The sequence below is a fragment of the Panicum virgatum genome, chromosome 5N (genome assembly GCF_016808335.1).
Source record: "Panicum virgatum strain AP13 chromosome 5N, P.virgatum_v5, whole genome shotgun sequence".
Classification (NCBI taxonomy): Eukaryota; Viridiplantae; Streptophyta; class Magnoliopsida; order Poales; family Poaceae; genus Panicum; species Panicum virgatum.
Window position 1 is genome coordinate 40288152 of NC_053149.1, and position 16350 is coordinate 40304501.

The following is a 16350-nucleotide window of genomic DNA, read 5'->3' on the forward strand; positions in this document are numbered from 1 at the left end:
CCAACTCCTTTCTTGCTTCCCAACCTTGTGAGCAACCACCTTGCCATTGGTTTTCTTCTTGATCATATAGGTGGTGCTATTGGATTTGTTTCTCCGGTTGGGCTTGATATAGATGAGAGAACTCTTGATTGTGAGTTTCTTCTTGTTCTTCTCATCCGAAAGCTTCTTCTTTGGTTGAGAATACTTGTTGGACTTGTGGCCTCTTTGGTGGCACTTTGAGCAAGTCACGGTGGACCTCTTCTCAAGCTTCTTCACCATGTCTTCACGGTTATCTTGAGAAGGTTGGACATTGCTCTCTATACTTTTGCCCTTTAATCTAGCCAAGTCCTTCATGAGTCTTTGTACTTCTTGCTTGAGTTCATCATTCTTCTTGGCAATGAGATTATCACATAATTCTACAATAATATTCTCATAGCATTTCTCATTGCAAGGATTAGACTTATCAATTGAATCAAAACACGAAGTTGAAGCACTATTAGTATCATTAATGCTCTCAAATTTCAACTTGAGCTCTTCATGCTCTACGCTAAGCAATTCGAATTTACATAACAAACTTTCATAGTTTGTAGCGAAGATAGCATTAAGATCATTAAGAGCATTAATGTTTTTAATTTCATTTAATTGCTTCTTAATTACTTTTTGGTGTTCATGAACTAGTTCAAGGAGTTCTTCATAAGAAGGAGAATCGGAGTCATCATCACTTATATCGCTTTCTATATCTTGGGCCATAAGACAAGTGTTTGATGATGTTCCCATGTTGGTACGGGTGGTGAATTTCTTGCTTGATTCATCGCTTGAGCTAGCACTTGATTCTTCACCACCACTTACTCATTCACCAAATATTGCAAATGATTCATGTTTGGGCTTTTTCTCCTTCTTTTATTTCTTCTTCTTGAACCTCTTCTCAACTTTCATAAGTTGGTGATAAGGCCCATCTTTGAAGAAGACCATATACCCATTGAGTTGATTTTTTGCAAGCATTTGTTCATCTTTTTGACTTGCATGTAGAGGTTGGGGTCTATTGGCTCTTTTTCATCATTTGAGGAGTTTTGGCATTCCTCCTCTTCTTCCTCTTCACTTGAGCTACCTTTGATGGCCAACTTCTTGACTTGCTTGCAAGTAAGTGCGCTATGAGTTGGTGAAGAAGGTGGCACTCTTGTCTTGATATCATGATGTAACTCATGGGCAATCACCTTGTTGAGGACTTGATTTGGTGTCAAAGTGTTGATTTCCTTCTCATAAAGAATTGTGATCACCAAATCATATTCCGGCCTTCGGAGAGAGTGAAAGATCTTGCGAATGAGCTCCAAATCATCAATTTTCTTCACATCTAAAGAATTAATCTCATTCACAAGAATATTCAACCATGAGTACATAGTTTCGGCATATTCATCATCAAGTTGCTTGAAGCTATTAAATTTATCAATGAGAACATGATATTTTTCATTTGCAACATCTTTTGTGCCTTTATGGTTCTCACTAATAGTTTTCCAAAGATCCTTGGTATTTTTACAAGCAAACATACGGTTGAACACATTGTCACCAAGAGAGCTTAAAATAGCACATTTGGCTATAGCATCATGTTGCTTCTCTTGTTGACTGTTGCCCTTCATTCCCTCACTAGTTACCCTCCAAACATTTAGACCCTTTGCTTGGAGGTGAGCTTCCATTAAAATCTTCCAACGTTGGAAGCCTGTGCCGTCGAACCGTGGAGGATGTCCTAATGAATCCATCCTTTCCCCCAAAGAGCTAACTCACTAGGCGGTGAAGCCTAACCGATCAAGTGAGCCAGTAAACACAAATTGCCAATGGAATTGGCTTTTTTGTGAGAGAAGTGAGTCCCGGCTCTGATACCAATTGAAAGATCGGATCGGTGCTCTAGCCTAAGAGGGGGAGGGGGTGAATTAGGCAACTTAAAATCTAGACCTATGGCTCCAACTAATTTGCACGACATTAAACTAAAACATGCTATATATATATGTGTAACTAAGGTTGTTCTAGAGTGAAACCCCTATCCCAAAAGAGTTTAGCAACCTATAGCCTTTTCTATAAAGATACTACTCTAGAAAGTAAAGGCACACAAGAATTGCTAGTAAGAAATGTGGAAGCTTAAAGAGCGGGATAGGAGGAAGCAAACTATTGACATGGGTGTTTATCCCGTGGTTCGGTTAGCCACAAAGGCATACCTACATCCACATTGTTGAAGCACTCACTAAGAGTATCGCTTCTCGGCAATCAAGTCTCTTCCGCGGACTCCACCACGGTCACATTGATCCCGGGTTCCACTAAGGAGCTTCTCCACAAAGGATGGGGGTTTCCACGTCCCCCGCACAAGGTTGTCGTCGCCACTCCACACCAAGTCGGAGGGTCGATGACGTTGCCGGCGAGCCACAAAGCTCCAAGGGGCCGACGCTCCAAGATATCTTTTTGGTTCAACAAAAAACCACAGCACAAAGGCTCAAGGCCTTGCTTTCTCACTCACTAAGAGCTAACCTAGCACTAACATGCTCAAGAATGTGCTAAGGGCTAAAGATATTATCACTATGCTTTTGGATGGCTTGGAGATGTTCTTGGGTGTGGGTGTGATGTTCTTGAACTCCAGCAATCTTCAAATGACCGGGGGTTGGCATATATATAACCACCAAGTGGAAAGAGCCGTTGAGAGCCATTATCCAACTTTTCTGTGTAGCGTCGGATAGACCGACGGTGGGGCACCAGTTCATCCGGTCACACTGAACCATGGGGTAGTCGTTGGGTTTCTGACAGCGTGACGCAGGAGGCACCAGATAAACCAATAGTCTGGCGTCGGTTCATCCGATGCGCGTCGGATCTTCTGGTGCTGAAGGAGTCTTCAGCTGTGGCCTGACGTCATTACTCCGGTGCCAGTCGGATCATCCGGTGCTGAAGGCTTTGCTTCCACGCGCTCGACATGCTCTCTGGTACATGCTCTGGTGATTGCTCCGACGCTTTATTTTGACCCCATCGGATCATCCGGTGCCACTTGGCTTTTCTTCCTCCAGTGCAGCAAATTGCACCGACGCTAAGGCGTCAGTTTATTCGATGGCAACCGGATACTTCGGTGACCCTGCTTCGGATCATCCGGTGCAACTGGTTTCTGCAGAACTCGTTCATTTCAATCTTTCTTTGAGTTCTTTCTTCGTGTTTTGCTTTGCTTGGCCTTTTTGTATTATCTCTGGGATCTATTAAAGTTCACTTGACAAACTCATTAGTTCCATTGATTGCGTTGTTACTCAATCACCAAAATCACAAAACAATGGCCTAATGGGACTATTTTCCTTACAGTGGTGCAACTGTGCAAATGCAGTTTCTACTTTCTAGAGTAGTAGAGCACAAGACTATAGATGCACGAAAGATAAAGCTTGGTCGGGAGACGAATAGAGGAATAGCTGTGAGAACCAAGAGTTTGTGAAAAAAAAGGCCCCTTGACAAATTGGAGTTTAAAAGAGTTTCTCCACAGTTTGTGTTTTTATTTTTTTTCTTCAGGGCTTCAGGCGAAGCACAACATCGTGTTTACTATAGTTCAGTTAATCCATATAATAGGCCTCGAATCGTTGAGAACACTTTTAGGCTTAGTTTGGAAGTAAAGGGTTAATAACCCAAGAAACGTAACCCGTCAGCGGGATTATTGTGGTTAGTTGCTTCCCCTGCGCTTCTCTGGGTGCCGCACCCCACCTCCCCCGTTGCTGTTTGGTAGCATTCAGACGCTCCAACTCCTCCGCCTCCTCTATTATTGTTTTGCAGCATTCAGACACCATTTGCTATATAATATTCTCTAGCATATATGCTATCTACTCATATAATTGCAGCACAGACACTATTTGCAGTTCACATTTTTCTAAACAATTCCATGTGTAGGAACATTAGAGAGATTCAGAAAAAAAATTCAGGGGATAAACAGAGCAACAAAATAATCATGTGGCCTTCAGAATAGCAGGATATACTATCCAACCAAGATGAATGGATATATGGTCATGTCCATGCACATACGCAGATAGATAATACAAAATACAATGAGACATGAGCTATTTATTTAACAATTTTCGAACTGGAACAAAATTAAGACAGTAGGAAGAACTCTAGCACTAATATCTGCGATTTCAAAGTAACGAGCAACACAATAATAAACTTTCACCAATCTGCATTTGCTCCACTCCTGGCACAAAATAATCTCTACCTTCTATGCACCATTTCCAGCAAGTGCGCTGCAAAGTAACACAAAGAAAGTTTACTTTAATAACAAAAGCACTGGTGAAGAACTAATGACACAGCTTCAAACCACCAAGATGCCTGCCAATATTACTTCCCTATACACAAAATCTAATGGTTATGTATTCAACTAATTAAAACAACACTAAACATTAAAAGCATGATCGGCTAATGCTATATCATTCATGCTAACATGAAGACAAGAACTGATAGAAGCTGCTCCAAACTGCAACTGAATTGTTATCAAAAGAAGAAGAAAAATACGACTGAACTGAATATGTACAAATAAGCTTTATCACTACAACCGAACAGAATGTGTATAAAGAAGCTTTACCATGGAGATAAATGAAAAAGTACATATAAATACTAACAGACTCTAAGCTAGCTAGTAACAGATTTCATTTATAATACAATTAATCAATGATCAATGGATCAAAAAAATAGATACCTAAAAAAATGATTGCACTGGCTAGCTAACTACCACTAGTAGCAGTCCCTATTTTTTCGTGCAATGAGATGAAAAAAGTAGCAAGATTACGAAATGCAGCTACAAAAAGCACTAGTGTTTTAAGACCTGATTCAATGGATTGAGACAATGCAAACAAACAAAGGGGGAACAAGCACTAGCATACTACATGATACCGTCCTTGCATGTTCTACTTTGATGATAAAGCACCACCTTGTGGATCTTGATGACCCGCTGCTGAAGTGATAGAGCCGGATAAGATCCTCAATCAGAGAGCCCACCTGCATGGCCTGCCTCCACGGGGAAAAGGCCGGGAACTCGACGGGAACGAGCGAGTTTCCAAACGAGCCCTTAGGGGTTTCGCATGTAATCAAACCTTATTTCCTCTATTTAATACTTTTGAAGATGTGCAGTTCTCCTACATATTAGAAAAACATCTTGAAGCACATAGATTTCGCTCATTATGTTGTTGCCAATTCATGGTTGGAGTTCTATCACGCCACTGGCAGCACGAAGTACAGCGCTTACACAGCCAACCTTATAGGGCGTGTTTAGTTCGCAAATTTTTTTGAATTCGGCTACTGTAGCACTTTCGTTTTTATTTGTTAATTAGTGTCCAATCATGAATTATTTAGACTTAAAAGATTCATCTCATCATTTACAGTTAAATTGTGCAATTGGTTATTCTTTTAAACTACATTTAATACTCCATGCATGTGTTCAAAAATTCGATGTGATGGGGAATCTTTAAAATTTATTGGAACTAAACATGGCCATAGTTAAGTTTGAAATAATTTGATGGTGTCAACCGAATTGTTGTCTACTACTCTAGTCCAATGTGTTAACAAAGGAGCCGCACCCATACTCCAGGTCTCCAGCCCACCCTCTCCTAGTTCTCACCTCTGCCTCCCTTCCATAGCCCCCTTGTCGAGCTTCCGGCGCCGCCACTGAGCTCTTGCCAATGAGGCAAGCCGCCGTCTCGAACCCTAAACCCTAGTTCCTTAGCCGGACCCTAAAATAATGCCGAGTACCCAATATTTTTGACAAATTTTTATATGTAATATGTCCTATGTAAAATATTAAAAAATAAAAACAACACAAAAAAATAAGAACAATAAACAGTTGTTTCAGTATCATTCATTATTATTAAACCACTCATAACCAAACTAAAGCAGATAAGCAAACTACCCAGCAATAAAGATATGGATAACAAAAGGATAAATAAATAGACCTAAATGCTACTCCCTCTGTCCCTATATATGTGTCGTTCTCACTTCCCAAGATATAAGTTTGATTAATTTTCTATAATAAAAGATTAATATTTATAATACATAATTGATATCATTAAATAGATATTTGAATCTAGTTTTTTAATAAATTTATTTAGAGATGTAAATGTTGCACATATTTCCTACAAATCTAGTCAAAATAGTGGCACGAAAACAAAAAAACGACACTTAATAAGGGACGGAGGGAAGACATCGAGAGCCCCTCTAGTTACTTCCTTTAGCACATCCCTTGCAACAGCAGAAAGTAGCAACCGAGGTAAAAAAAGTAACAAAACTATGGATGTAGCTCCGACGGTCTTCTCCGGCGATGGTCGGGTGGGAGGTGGGAGGGGCGGTCGGCGGTGAGGTCGCCACCAACTGCGGGTGGCGGTGAGATTGACCGGGGCGAAGGAGCGATTCAGGTTAGGGTTTCTGGGGTGAATGACCGGTTAGACGGGAGGTGGGCGGGGTGGTCGGCGGCGGGGTTGCCACGGCCACGGGTGGCGGTGGAGGTCTGCGGTCTTAGAGTTAGGGTTTGGGATTTGGGGGTTCAAGGTTGGTTTCCATAGCCAGTGGCATAGAGGGATGGCCGTGGGCGGCTTCCGGCCCGGCGGAGGAGGCGGGGTGTGGCTGTGAGGCCGACGGTAATGGTGCCGCCGGTCGATTGGTGGAGGATCCCCGGTGGTCGGGGTTGGTGGCGGGGGCGAGCGGTGGAGGCGAACCGGGTTTGAGCGGAGGGTTTGAGTGGAGAGTAGGGGAGGGAAATGGATTGGAGTGGTGGAATAAAAAATAATAGGGGAGGGAAAGGGATTGGAGCGGTGGAATTAAAAGATAATGCACGATGGTTCAAACAGAATAAAATGGATTTTAATAAGGTAGCAAATCAATTAAACCCCCACTGGTTCGACCAACCATATCGCGACATCTGTCACCTTAGGGCGCGTTTGGTTCATTATTGTGCCGAGCCTGGCCCGTATCTAGCATCTAGGCTGCGCTGGAACAGGCTCAAAACATGGAACACCTCATTGTTTGGTTGCCAGCATATACCCAGTTAGGATGAATACAGATCATGTTTGGTTGCCTACATATGATATGAACACATTTCATTTTCTGGCCGCCATCACCCGCCCTCGCACCTCGCGAGCCTAGCTTCCAAGAAACAGAGTCGACATGCGTTTTTCCAGATGCAGGCGGAGGGGGTAGAAATGCATGATAGAGCCCAGGGTCCAGGCAACCAAAAGCAGCTGTGCTGCACCCTTGGGGGCCTGGTTCGATCATGTGCACCAAACCAAACGCCTGTATTGTTGAAGCAGTCCACTCCTCTCTCCCGCCCGCAGTAATCTCTATAGATGGCCATTCGGCCCACGGCCCAAAGGCCCGGCTCGAGCACGGCGGCCCGATCCAAACCGTGTCCGGGCTAGCCTGGCCCTCACCCCGTGCCCCGGCTTGGGCCGCACCCCCCGCCTGTGGGCCGGCACGGCCCGGCACGGAAGTTGAAGGCCGGCCTGTAGGCGGCCCGGTAACTCCAACAGTGCCACAGCCCACAGCCCAGCCAGGGCGCCCCCCACGGCCCACCCTAGCCTCCAAACCCTAGGTCCACGGCCGGGCGCTCACCCCTGCACACCGCCGCCGCGTCCACGGCCGCTGTGTCGCCTCCGTCCCGAACGCCGTCTCCGGCCGGCCCCCGCCTCCCTGCCCCGACCGCCGTCCCCATCAGTTGCCGCTCTGCCGGTGTAACATCCCAAAATTCACCAAGTCAAATCACACGCTAAAAATAATTTTCAAAATTATTTTTCATCGTTGAGCTCAAATCTTTTCTAAAACCCTTCCCGTCCGAACTCCTAATCTCTCGAAATTCCCTGGCGATCCGCCGTCCCGACACCCGTATCAGTCACCATCTAATCTTTTCCCTGTTCTTCTCGTTTCTCATGCGCGTCATTTCGCGTCGACGCCACGCCCGGCTCGCGACTATCGCCGCGAATCCCGCCGGTGCCTCCTCTTCTTTTTCTCCTCTTTCCTTTTTCCTTTTTCCTTTTCCCCTTTTTTCTCCCTTTTTCCTTTTTCTCTTTCTCATTTTTCCTTTTCCTTCTCCTTCCTTCTCTTCCCTGCTTCCTGCTCACGCACGGACAAGGCCTCCCCTGTGCCACGCGCTGCTGCACCCCCGTGCCCACGCGTTCCACGCGCCGCGGGATGCCCGGTGCGCCACTCGCCGTTGCCTGAGCCATCTCGTCGTCCTGTACGCCGCCGCGAATCGCGCCGCCGCTCCGCGACACCCCGACGAGGCCAAACCACCATTAATGCCGCCGAGCTCGGCCACCGGCGCCCCCCCTCTCCACCGCCTTCCAGCGCCTATAAAAAGGCCTCCACGAGCAGAGCTCCCCGCGAGCCAACCATGGCCGCCCGTGGCCCCCTCCTTTTTCAGCAGCAACCCCCGTCGGGAAGCCCCAAGATTGAACCCCCTTGTCCTCCTCTCTCTCACCATACCCTTGGCTTCGAGAATGGAGGCCGGTAGCGCCGTTCCCGTGGAGCTCAGAGAGCTCGGGAATGCTGCCATGGCGGCACTGGTTCCTAATTTGCTTAATAGGCTTGCTAGTCTAAACAAAATAGGGTGGGAGAGAGGGTCACGGGACCGAGTTGGTGTGTCATCTCACCTAACTCTACTATCGTGCAAACCACTCGACCGTTGAATGGGCAACGGCTTAGCATAAACCCCACTAGTTAGTCTGATAGCCATCAGGAGAGCTGAGAGCAACGGGTGATCAAGGAGAAGGATTAGCTCTGTGTGACTTATGCCCCGGTTAAAACCTTTGTGATAGGTCAATGACCCCTTGGTGCATCCCGTGATGGCTAGTCAGGTCTAGCTAAGGTGGGTAATGGCTTTGTTGGGATCTGCACCGACACTAAGGTGATCGAGTTGCGGTACCCCGCTTATGGGTAAAGTTGCACACCTCTGCAGAGTTAAGAATCTATTCGAATAGCCGTGCCCACGGTACTGGGCGAGTTACGGTGTGGTCACATAACTAGTGTTTACTTTGGGATGGGTTGGCGTGAGTTGTTTTGGAATCGAGTCCGGCAGTTGTGCCGTGTGCTACGGTGGATGAGGAGTCCGGTAGCAGCTTAAAACTTGGATCCTGTGTGGATCAAACCCTCGTGTTACTCGGTACAAGAAAACTGGTTTTGGAAAATGCTTTCTTTCAAATGAACCCCTGCATAAAATATTGCTTTCCGCAAAATAAACCCTAGCCTTATCCTTGATTTACCCTGTGCATTATATTCTGTTTATACCCCCTCCGTGGGTGTGGTTGGACTTGCTGAGTACGTTTGTACTCACCCCATTTCTTAATTTTTCAGAGGAAGATCCAGACTTTGTTCCAGAAGACGTCGAGTAGGGTACAGTCCTGCACCCAGCCTTGCCTGTGGATTAGGGTCACCCGCAGGAGATACCGCATGGCGCAAGACTCTGATGACCCCCTTTTTATAATTAATATCGCTGTGTGGGTGTGGGTTGTAATTCTCGCGATAGTGGCGCTTCTCTGCTCACTACCGCGTAGAGTTGTACGGTAATGAACCATCTGATGTAATAAATGTGTCATCAGCCTCCTGGGACTGATGTTTGTATCACATTTAAGTCTTCTCTTATGAGAGGACGCTTCAGGTGGTATCAGAGCCATAGGTTGGCCGTAGGACGTCACCTTAGGAGCGAGAGCCCTTTTTCAAGCCTTTCCCATTAGGTCCAACCCTGTTTAACTTCACAGACCGTTTTTATTCAAAACGGATTCACCTAATCTTTGTTTTCAGATGGCTGAGGAAGGATGGACCCAGGGCAATTGCCAAGCTGCACCTGGCTTCCCCAGCCTGTTGATCAATGCCCTGGAAATCCTTGGCGTCACGAAACGCCCAAGGTACTACAGCAGAGAGTACGAGCACCATGGTACCCTCCGCTGCAGGGTGATCCTGGTCATCGCCAGGAGTAATCGCTACCCCGACATCCAGCCGTGGCGAGTGACCGCTATAGGATTTAGGCACCAAGACACCTACCCCTTGGCCATCAGAAATGCACTCCATTACCTGTGCCGGATTTTTGAAAGAAACCTCGCCTCCACGCCAATGAGGTTCTTCCCGCCGGCCATCAGAACCCCAGTTTGGGAAGCTCGAATAAGGAGTCTGGAACGGCGGCGCCATGAAGAAGATCCTCTGTATCAAGTGGCCACTTACCTAGCCGCCTTGGATCAACTCTTTGACGAGCAAGCCAATATTCTGAGGGAGCAGACCCATCGAGCCGAGCAAGCAGAGCCCGCGGTGAGACTACAACAGATACGAGCAGCCCAAGCCGAGGCAAGAGCCGCAGCTGCGGTCAGCAGTGAAGCAGTTGCCCAGGAGAGCCTCAGGCAAGCCCGAGACCGGCGTATGCAAGAATGGACCAGAAGTGGAACACCAGTCCCAGCAATTGGAGAAGACCAAGTTCTACTCGGAACGCCTGTCATAGGATGGGGACCACTCGTGATAACTCCACAAGCTCCACCCGAGAACCCTGAAAAGTGTACTGCCGCCGATGAAGGAGAAGCTGCTACGCAACCCTTAGCAAATGGAAACCTAGAGGATGGCGAGCAAGGACTACTCGCACACCCCGCCCCAGAAGAAGGCTCGTCCCGCGAGTAGAAAGCCCGACGCCACCCTAGTGTTGTACTTCCCAGCCCCACTGGCTTAAGTTGTACCCTTAAGTATGAACCTGTACCCGGACGTGTAGTACGCGTTCTAGTCTTACCCCGTGTTGTACCCTCCCTTGCGATAATAAAGTTGTGTGTGCTTGTTGTTGCCATGTTTGTGTGTTTGTTAGTTGTGTGCTTATTGGCAGAAGGTAGATTCTGCCTTTTCAAAAATACGAATTAAACAACTTAAACATCACTTAATCCCAATCTCACAAATACTCTACCCAATTTACAGATGGCTTCCCGAAGCGTTACGAGGGCCTCCCGCATTCGGAACCCTGCAGTCGCTGATACGGGAGTGCAGCCTAATGGACAGAACCCTCCTCAGGATGAACAAGAAGTGAGCCAGAACCGAGGAGAAAATCAAGAAGTGCCACTGCCACCACCACCACCCCTCGGAGACCTGGCACAAATAATCCACAATCAGACCCTCATCCTAGAAACATTAGCCAATGCTCTTGTAAACAAGCGGCCCCGAGAGCAAACCATGAATGACAAGCTGATGGCTTTTCTGAGGACCAAGCCGACCTTTGCCGGATCTAGCAACCCCTTAGACGTAGATGACTGGCTACGAGTAATTCAGAGGAAGCTCGAGCCGTTCGAGTGCCAGGACCGAGACAAAGTCCTTCTGGCAGCACACCAACTCACCGGGACTGCCTTAGCCTGGTGGGAAAACTACTGTGCCGCCGCCGAAGATGCCTCCACCATCACATGGAAAGAGTTTATGAAGGAATTCCGCCGATATCATATTCCCTCGGCCACCATGAAGCGTAAGGCGGATGAGTTCCGCGCTCTGCAGCAAGGAAGCATGTCGGTGGAAGAGTACACCCATCAGTTCATGGAGCTGGCCCGATATGCACCAGAAGAAGTGAATGACGATGAGAAGAAGCAGGATATGTTCAAGAAGGGACTGAACCCAGAACTTCGGACCTTACTTACCCCGTAGATCTACCCGGATTTCAACACCGTGATGAACAAGGCGATTCTTATAGAAAGAGCCAAAATTGATGAAAGAAAAGATAACAAGCGCAAGTTTCTGGAAAGCAAGTCCCGCCAGCAGGATCGCTTCCAGAAACCAAGAAGCTTCAGCTATACTGCACCAAGGTATCAGGCCCCAATGCAGTATAGGACTCAATCTCAAGTGATAGGCCCACAGGCCTCCAACACGCAGTTCCGGAGCCAGAACACCATGAAGGCCCCGCAGAGCAATGCCAGTCAAGTCACCACCAACAACGGCAATGCTAGGGTCTGTTTCAACTGCCGAGAGACAGGGCATTTCATCGCCAACTGCCCCTATGCCAAGAACAAGCCTGCTACATCAGCCTTCTCCAACACGGTGAATGGACCAAGGCCAGTTCTGTCAGGTGCTAACCGAGCGCCCATCCGCAACAACAACACCACCACCAACAACAGTCAGCAGATGAGGCAGCCACATCAGTCTTTTGGACGAGCCCGCGTCAACCACATCAACGCGCAAGAGGCTCAAGGAGCTCAGGGCGTAGTGCTCGGTGAGTACCTAGTCAGATCAGCTCTTGCAACGGTATTATTTGATTCTGGAGCATCACAATCATTCATATCCTCGAGTTTTGTGGAAAAGCACAACATACCTACAGTACTACTAAAAACACCCCTAATAACTCGGACGCCTAGAGGTGACATCAAATGTCAACTAGGTTGTCTACGGATAAGGATCAATTTAAGTGGGGTAGAATTTTTAGCAGACTTAGTAGTACTTAAGTCTAAGGGAATAGACGTGATCCTTGGAATGGACTGGTTAAGCCGACACAATGGTCTCATAGGTTGTACCGACAAGGTGGTACACCTAACAAACCCGGAAGGAGTGCGAGTGACCTGCCATACCCGAGTAAGTGGATCAGACCCAATGGTGTTTAGCATGGAAGCCAAGTCCTTAGAAGAAGTCCCAGTAGTAAATGAGTACCCAGATGTTTTTCCGGAGGAACTCCCTGGAATGCCACCAGATAGGGATATAGAGTTTGTCATCGACCTTGTCCCTGGAACCGCCCCTATAGCCAAGAGACCCTATAGGATGGCAGCCTCCGAATTGGCAGAATTAAAGAAGCAACTAGAAGAGTTACAACGAATCGGCTTCATCAGACCAAGCTCGTCACCTTGGGGAGCCCAGTACTATTCGTCAAGAAGAAGGATGGGAGTATGAGGTTGTGCGTAGACTATCGGGCACTGAACGAAGTTACCATCAAGAATAAGTACCCCCTTCCCAGGATTGATGACCTTTTCGATCAATTGAAAGGAGAGTACTTCTCCAAGATTGATCTAAGGTCAGGATATTTTCAGCTTAAGATCAGAGAAAGTGATATTCCAAAGACAGCTTTTGCCACCCGCTACGGATAGTTTGAGTTCACTGTAATGTCCTTTGGACTCACAAATGCTCTTGCCTATTTCATGAAAAAGATATTTATGGATGAGTTAGATAAGTTTGTCGTAGTCTTCATCGACGACATACTTATTTACTCGAAGAGTGTCCAGGAGCACGAGCAACATCTGAGAGTGGTTTTGGAAAACATTAAGAGTACATAGGCTATATGCCAAATTCAGCAAATGTGAATTCTGGCTGGAGAAAGTAGCTTTCCTTGGTCATACTCTGACCGCAGAAGGAGTAGCAGTGGACCCCGAGAAGGTCGAAGCAGTTTCCAACTGGCGGCAACCGACCAACGTCAGTGAGATCAGAAGTTTTCTCGGATTAGCTGGGTATTATCGGAGATTCATTGAAGGATTTTCCAAGATAGCCCGGCCCATGACAGAGCTGCTCAAAAAGGAGAATAAATTCACCTGGACAGAGTCATGTGAGAGAAGTTTTCAAGAATTGAAGAATAGGTTGACGACCGCCTCAGTGCTGACCCTACTGGACATTCATCGGGATTTTGTCATCTATTGTGATGCATCCCGACAAGGATTGGGTTGTGTACTCATGCAAGACGGGAAAGTCGTCGCATATGCTTCCCGCCAACTCAGACCTCATGAGCAGAATTATCCAACCCATGATTTGGAATTGGTAGCCGTAGTGCATGCCCTTAAAATTTGGAGACACTATTTGATTGGAAATAAGTGTGAAATTTACACCGACCACAAGAGTTTGAAGTACATTTTCACCCAGCCATATTTGAATTTGAGGCAAAGCAGGTGGTTAGAACTGGTTAAGGATTATAATGTGGAAATTTATTACCACCCTGGCAAGGCTAACGTGGTAGCCGATGCCCTGAGTCGGAAATCCTATGGACCCAAGGATGATCATCTGCGAGAGGATATGGCACGATTGAATGTGCACATTGTCCCTCGAGGCTCCAGCCACGTGCTGAACGTCCAATCCACACTAGAGGACAGAATCAGAAAGGCCCAAGGTTTAGATAAGGACTTAATGAAGATCCGCAAACATACTAGAGAAAATAAGACACCAGATTTTAGAGTGGATAATGAGGGAACCTTATGGTATAAAGATAGAATTTGTGTGCCCCGGAAAGGAGACTCCCGACAAGTAATTATGGACGAGGATCATAACTCAGCATATTCCATTCACCCAGGATCCACCAAGATGTATATGGACTTAAGACAAAAATATTGGTGGAAAGGAATGAAGGCGGATATTGCACGATTTGTCACCCATTGTGATACTTGTCAAAGGATCAAGACCGAACATCAGAAGCTAGCAGGGCTGTTGCAACCCCTACCCATCCCGGTTTGGAAGTGGGACGAGATAGTAATGGATTTTGTAGTGGGTTTGCCCAAAACACAGAAAGGACACGATTCCATATGGGTAATAGTGGACCGACTTACTAAATCAGCTCATTTCATACCCTTAGGAACCAACTACGACGGGGAAAAGCTAGCCAAATTCTATGTGGAAAACATAGTAAGGCTGCATGGTGTGCCCAACCGAATTGTCTCAGACAGAGGAACCCAATTCACATCTAGATTTTGGAAAAGCCTGCATAAAGCCATGGGCACCAAATTGGATTTTAGCTCCGCTTATCACCCGCAAACGGATGGCCAGACAGAAAGGGTGAATCAAATTATGGAGGATATGTTGAGAGCATGTGTCCTTACCTACGGCAAAGATTGGGAGCAGAGTTTACCCTATGCCGAGTTTTCATACAACAACAGTTATCAAGCGAGTTTAGGCATGTCACCATTTGAAACTCTTTATGGCAAAAAATGCAGGACACCCCTGATGTGGTCAGAGGTTGGAGAACGCGCCCTAGTCGGACCCGCACTCATAAAGGAAGCAGAAGAAAGAGTTGCCGAGATTAGAGAAAAGCTGAAAGCAGCACAGTCTCGACAGAAGAGCTACGCGGATAAGAAAAGACGGGAAATAAGTTTCAACCCAGGAGATTTCGTGTATCTCAAGGTTTCACCCATCCGAGGAACTCGAAGATTTCAGGTACAAGGAAAGTTGGCCCCTCGGTACATTGGACCGTACAAAGTTCTGAAGAAAGTCGGAGCCGTAGCGTACCAACTGGAGCTACCAGAAGGAATGTCGGATATACACCCGGTGTTCCATGTGTTCCAGTTAAGGAGATGTTTGAGAGTACCAGAGAAAGAGCTTGTGCAAGAAGAAGAGATAGATCTGCAGACAGACCTTCGGTACCAGGAAGTACATGTCAAGATCTTGGACACCGCTACTAGGAGAACAAGAAACTCCAAAGTACGGATTTGCAGAGTTCAATGGAGCAGACACGGCGTAGAAGAAGCTACGTGGGAACGTGAAGATGCCCTGAAGGAGTTTCCCCACCTCTTTAGGAACCAGCCGAATCTCGAGGACGAGATTCATTTTAAGTGGGGTAGGTTTGTAACATCCCAAAATTCACCAAGTCAAATCACACGCTAAAAATAATTTTCAAAATTATTTTTCATCATTGAGCTCAAATCTTTTCTAAAACCCTTCCCGTCCGAACTCCTAATCTCCCGAAATTCCCTGGCGAACCGCCGTCCCGACACCCATATCAGTCACCATCTAATCTTTTCCTTGTTCTTCTCATTTCTCATGCGCGTCGCTTCGCGTCGACGCCACGCCCGGCTCGCGACCATCGTCGCGAATCCCGCCGGCGCCTCCTCTTCTTTTTCTCCTCTTTCCTTTTTCCTTTTCCCCTTTTTTTCTTTTTCTCCCTTTTTCCTTTTTCTCTTTCTCATTTTTCCTTTTCCTTCTCCTTCCTTCTCTTCCCTGCTTCCTGCTCACGCACGGACAAGGCCTCCCCTGTGCCACGCGCTGCTGCGCCCCCGTGCCCACGCGTTCCACGCGCCGCGGGATGCCCGGCGCGCCGCTCGCCGTTGCCTGAGCCATCTCGTCGTCCTGTACGCCGCCGCGAATCGCGCCGCCGCTCCGCGACACCCCGACGAGGCCAAACCACCATTAATGCCGCCGAGCTCGGCCATCGGCGCCCCCCTCTCCACCGCCTTCCAGCGCCTATAAAAAGGCCTCCACGAGCTCGCCTCGCCACCACCAAGCACGCCGAGCTACGCAGCTCCGCCGCTCGTCTTCCTGGCTGCTCCAATTTCCCGTACCTCTGTTTTTCCCCAAGAACAGACCTCCCCGTCGATCTCCTGTCCTGGGCCATCTCGGTCCTATTCCTCTCGAGGTGAGCACCCCAAACCCTCCTCAACCTGCCCCAAGCCGCGCCTATCCCTCTCGTTGCCCGAGCAGAGCTCC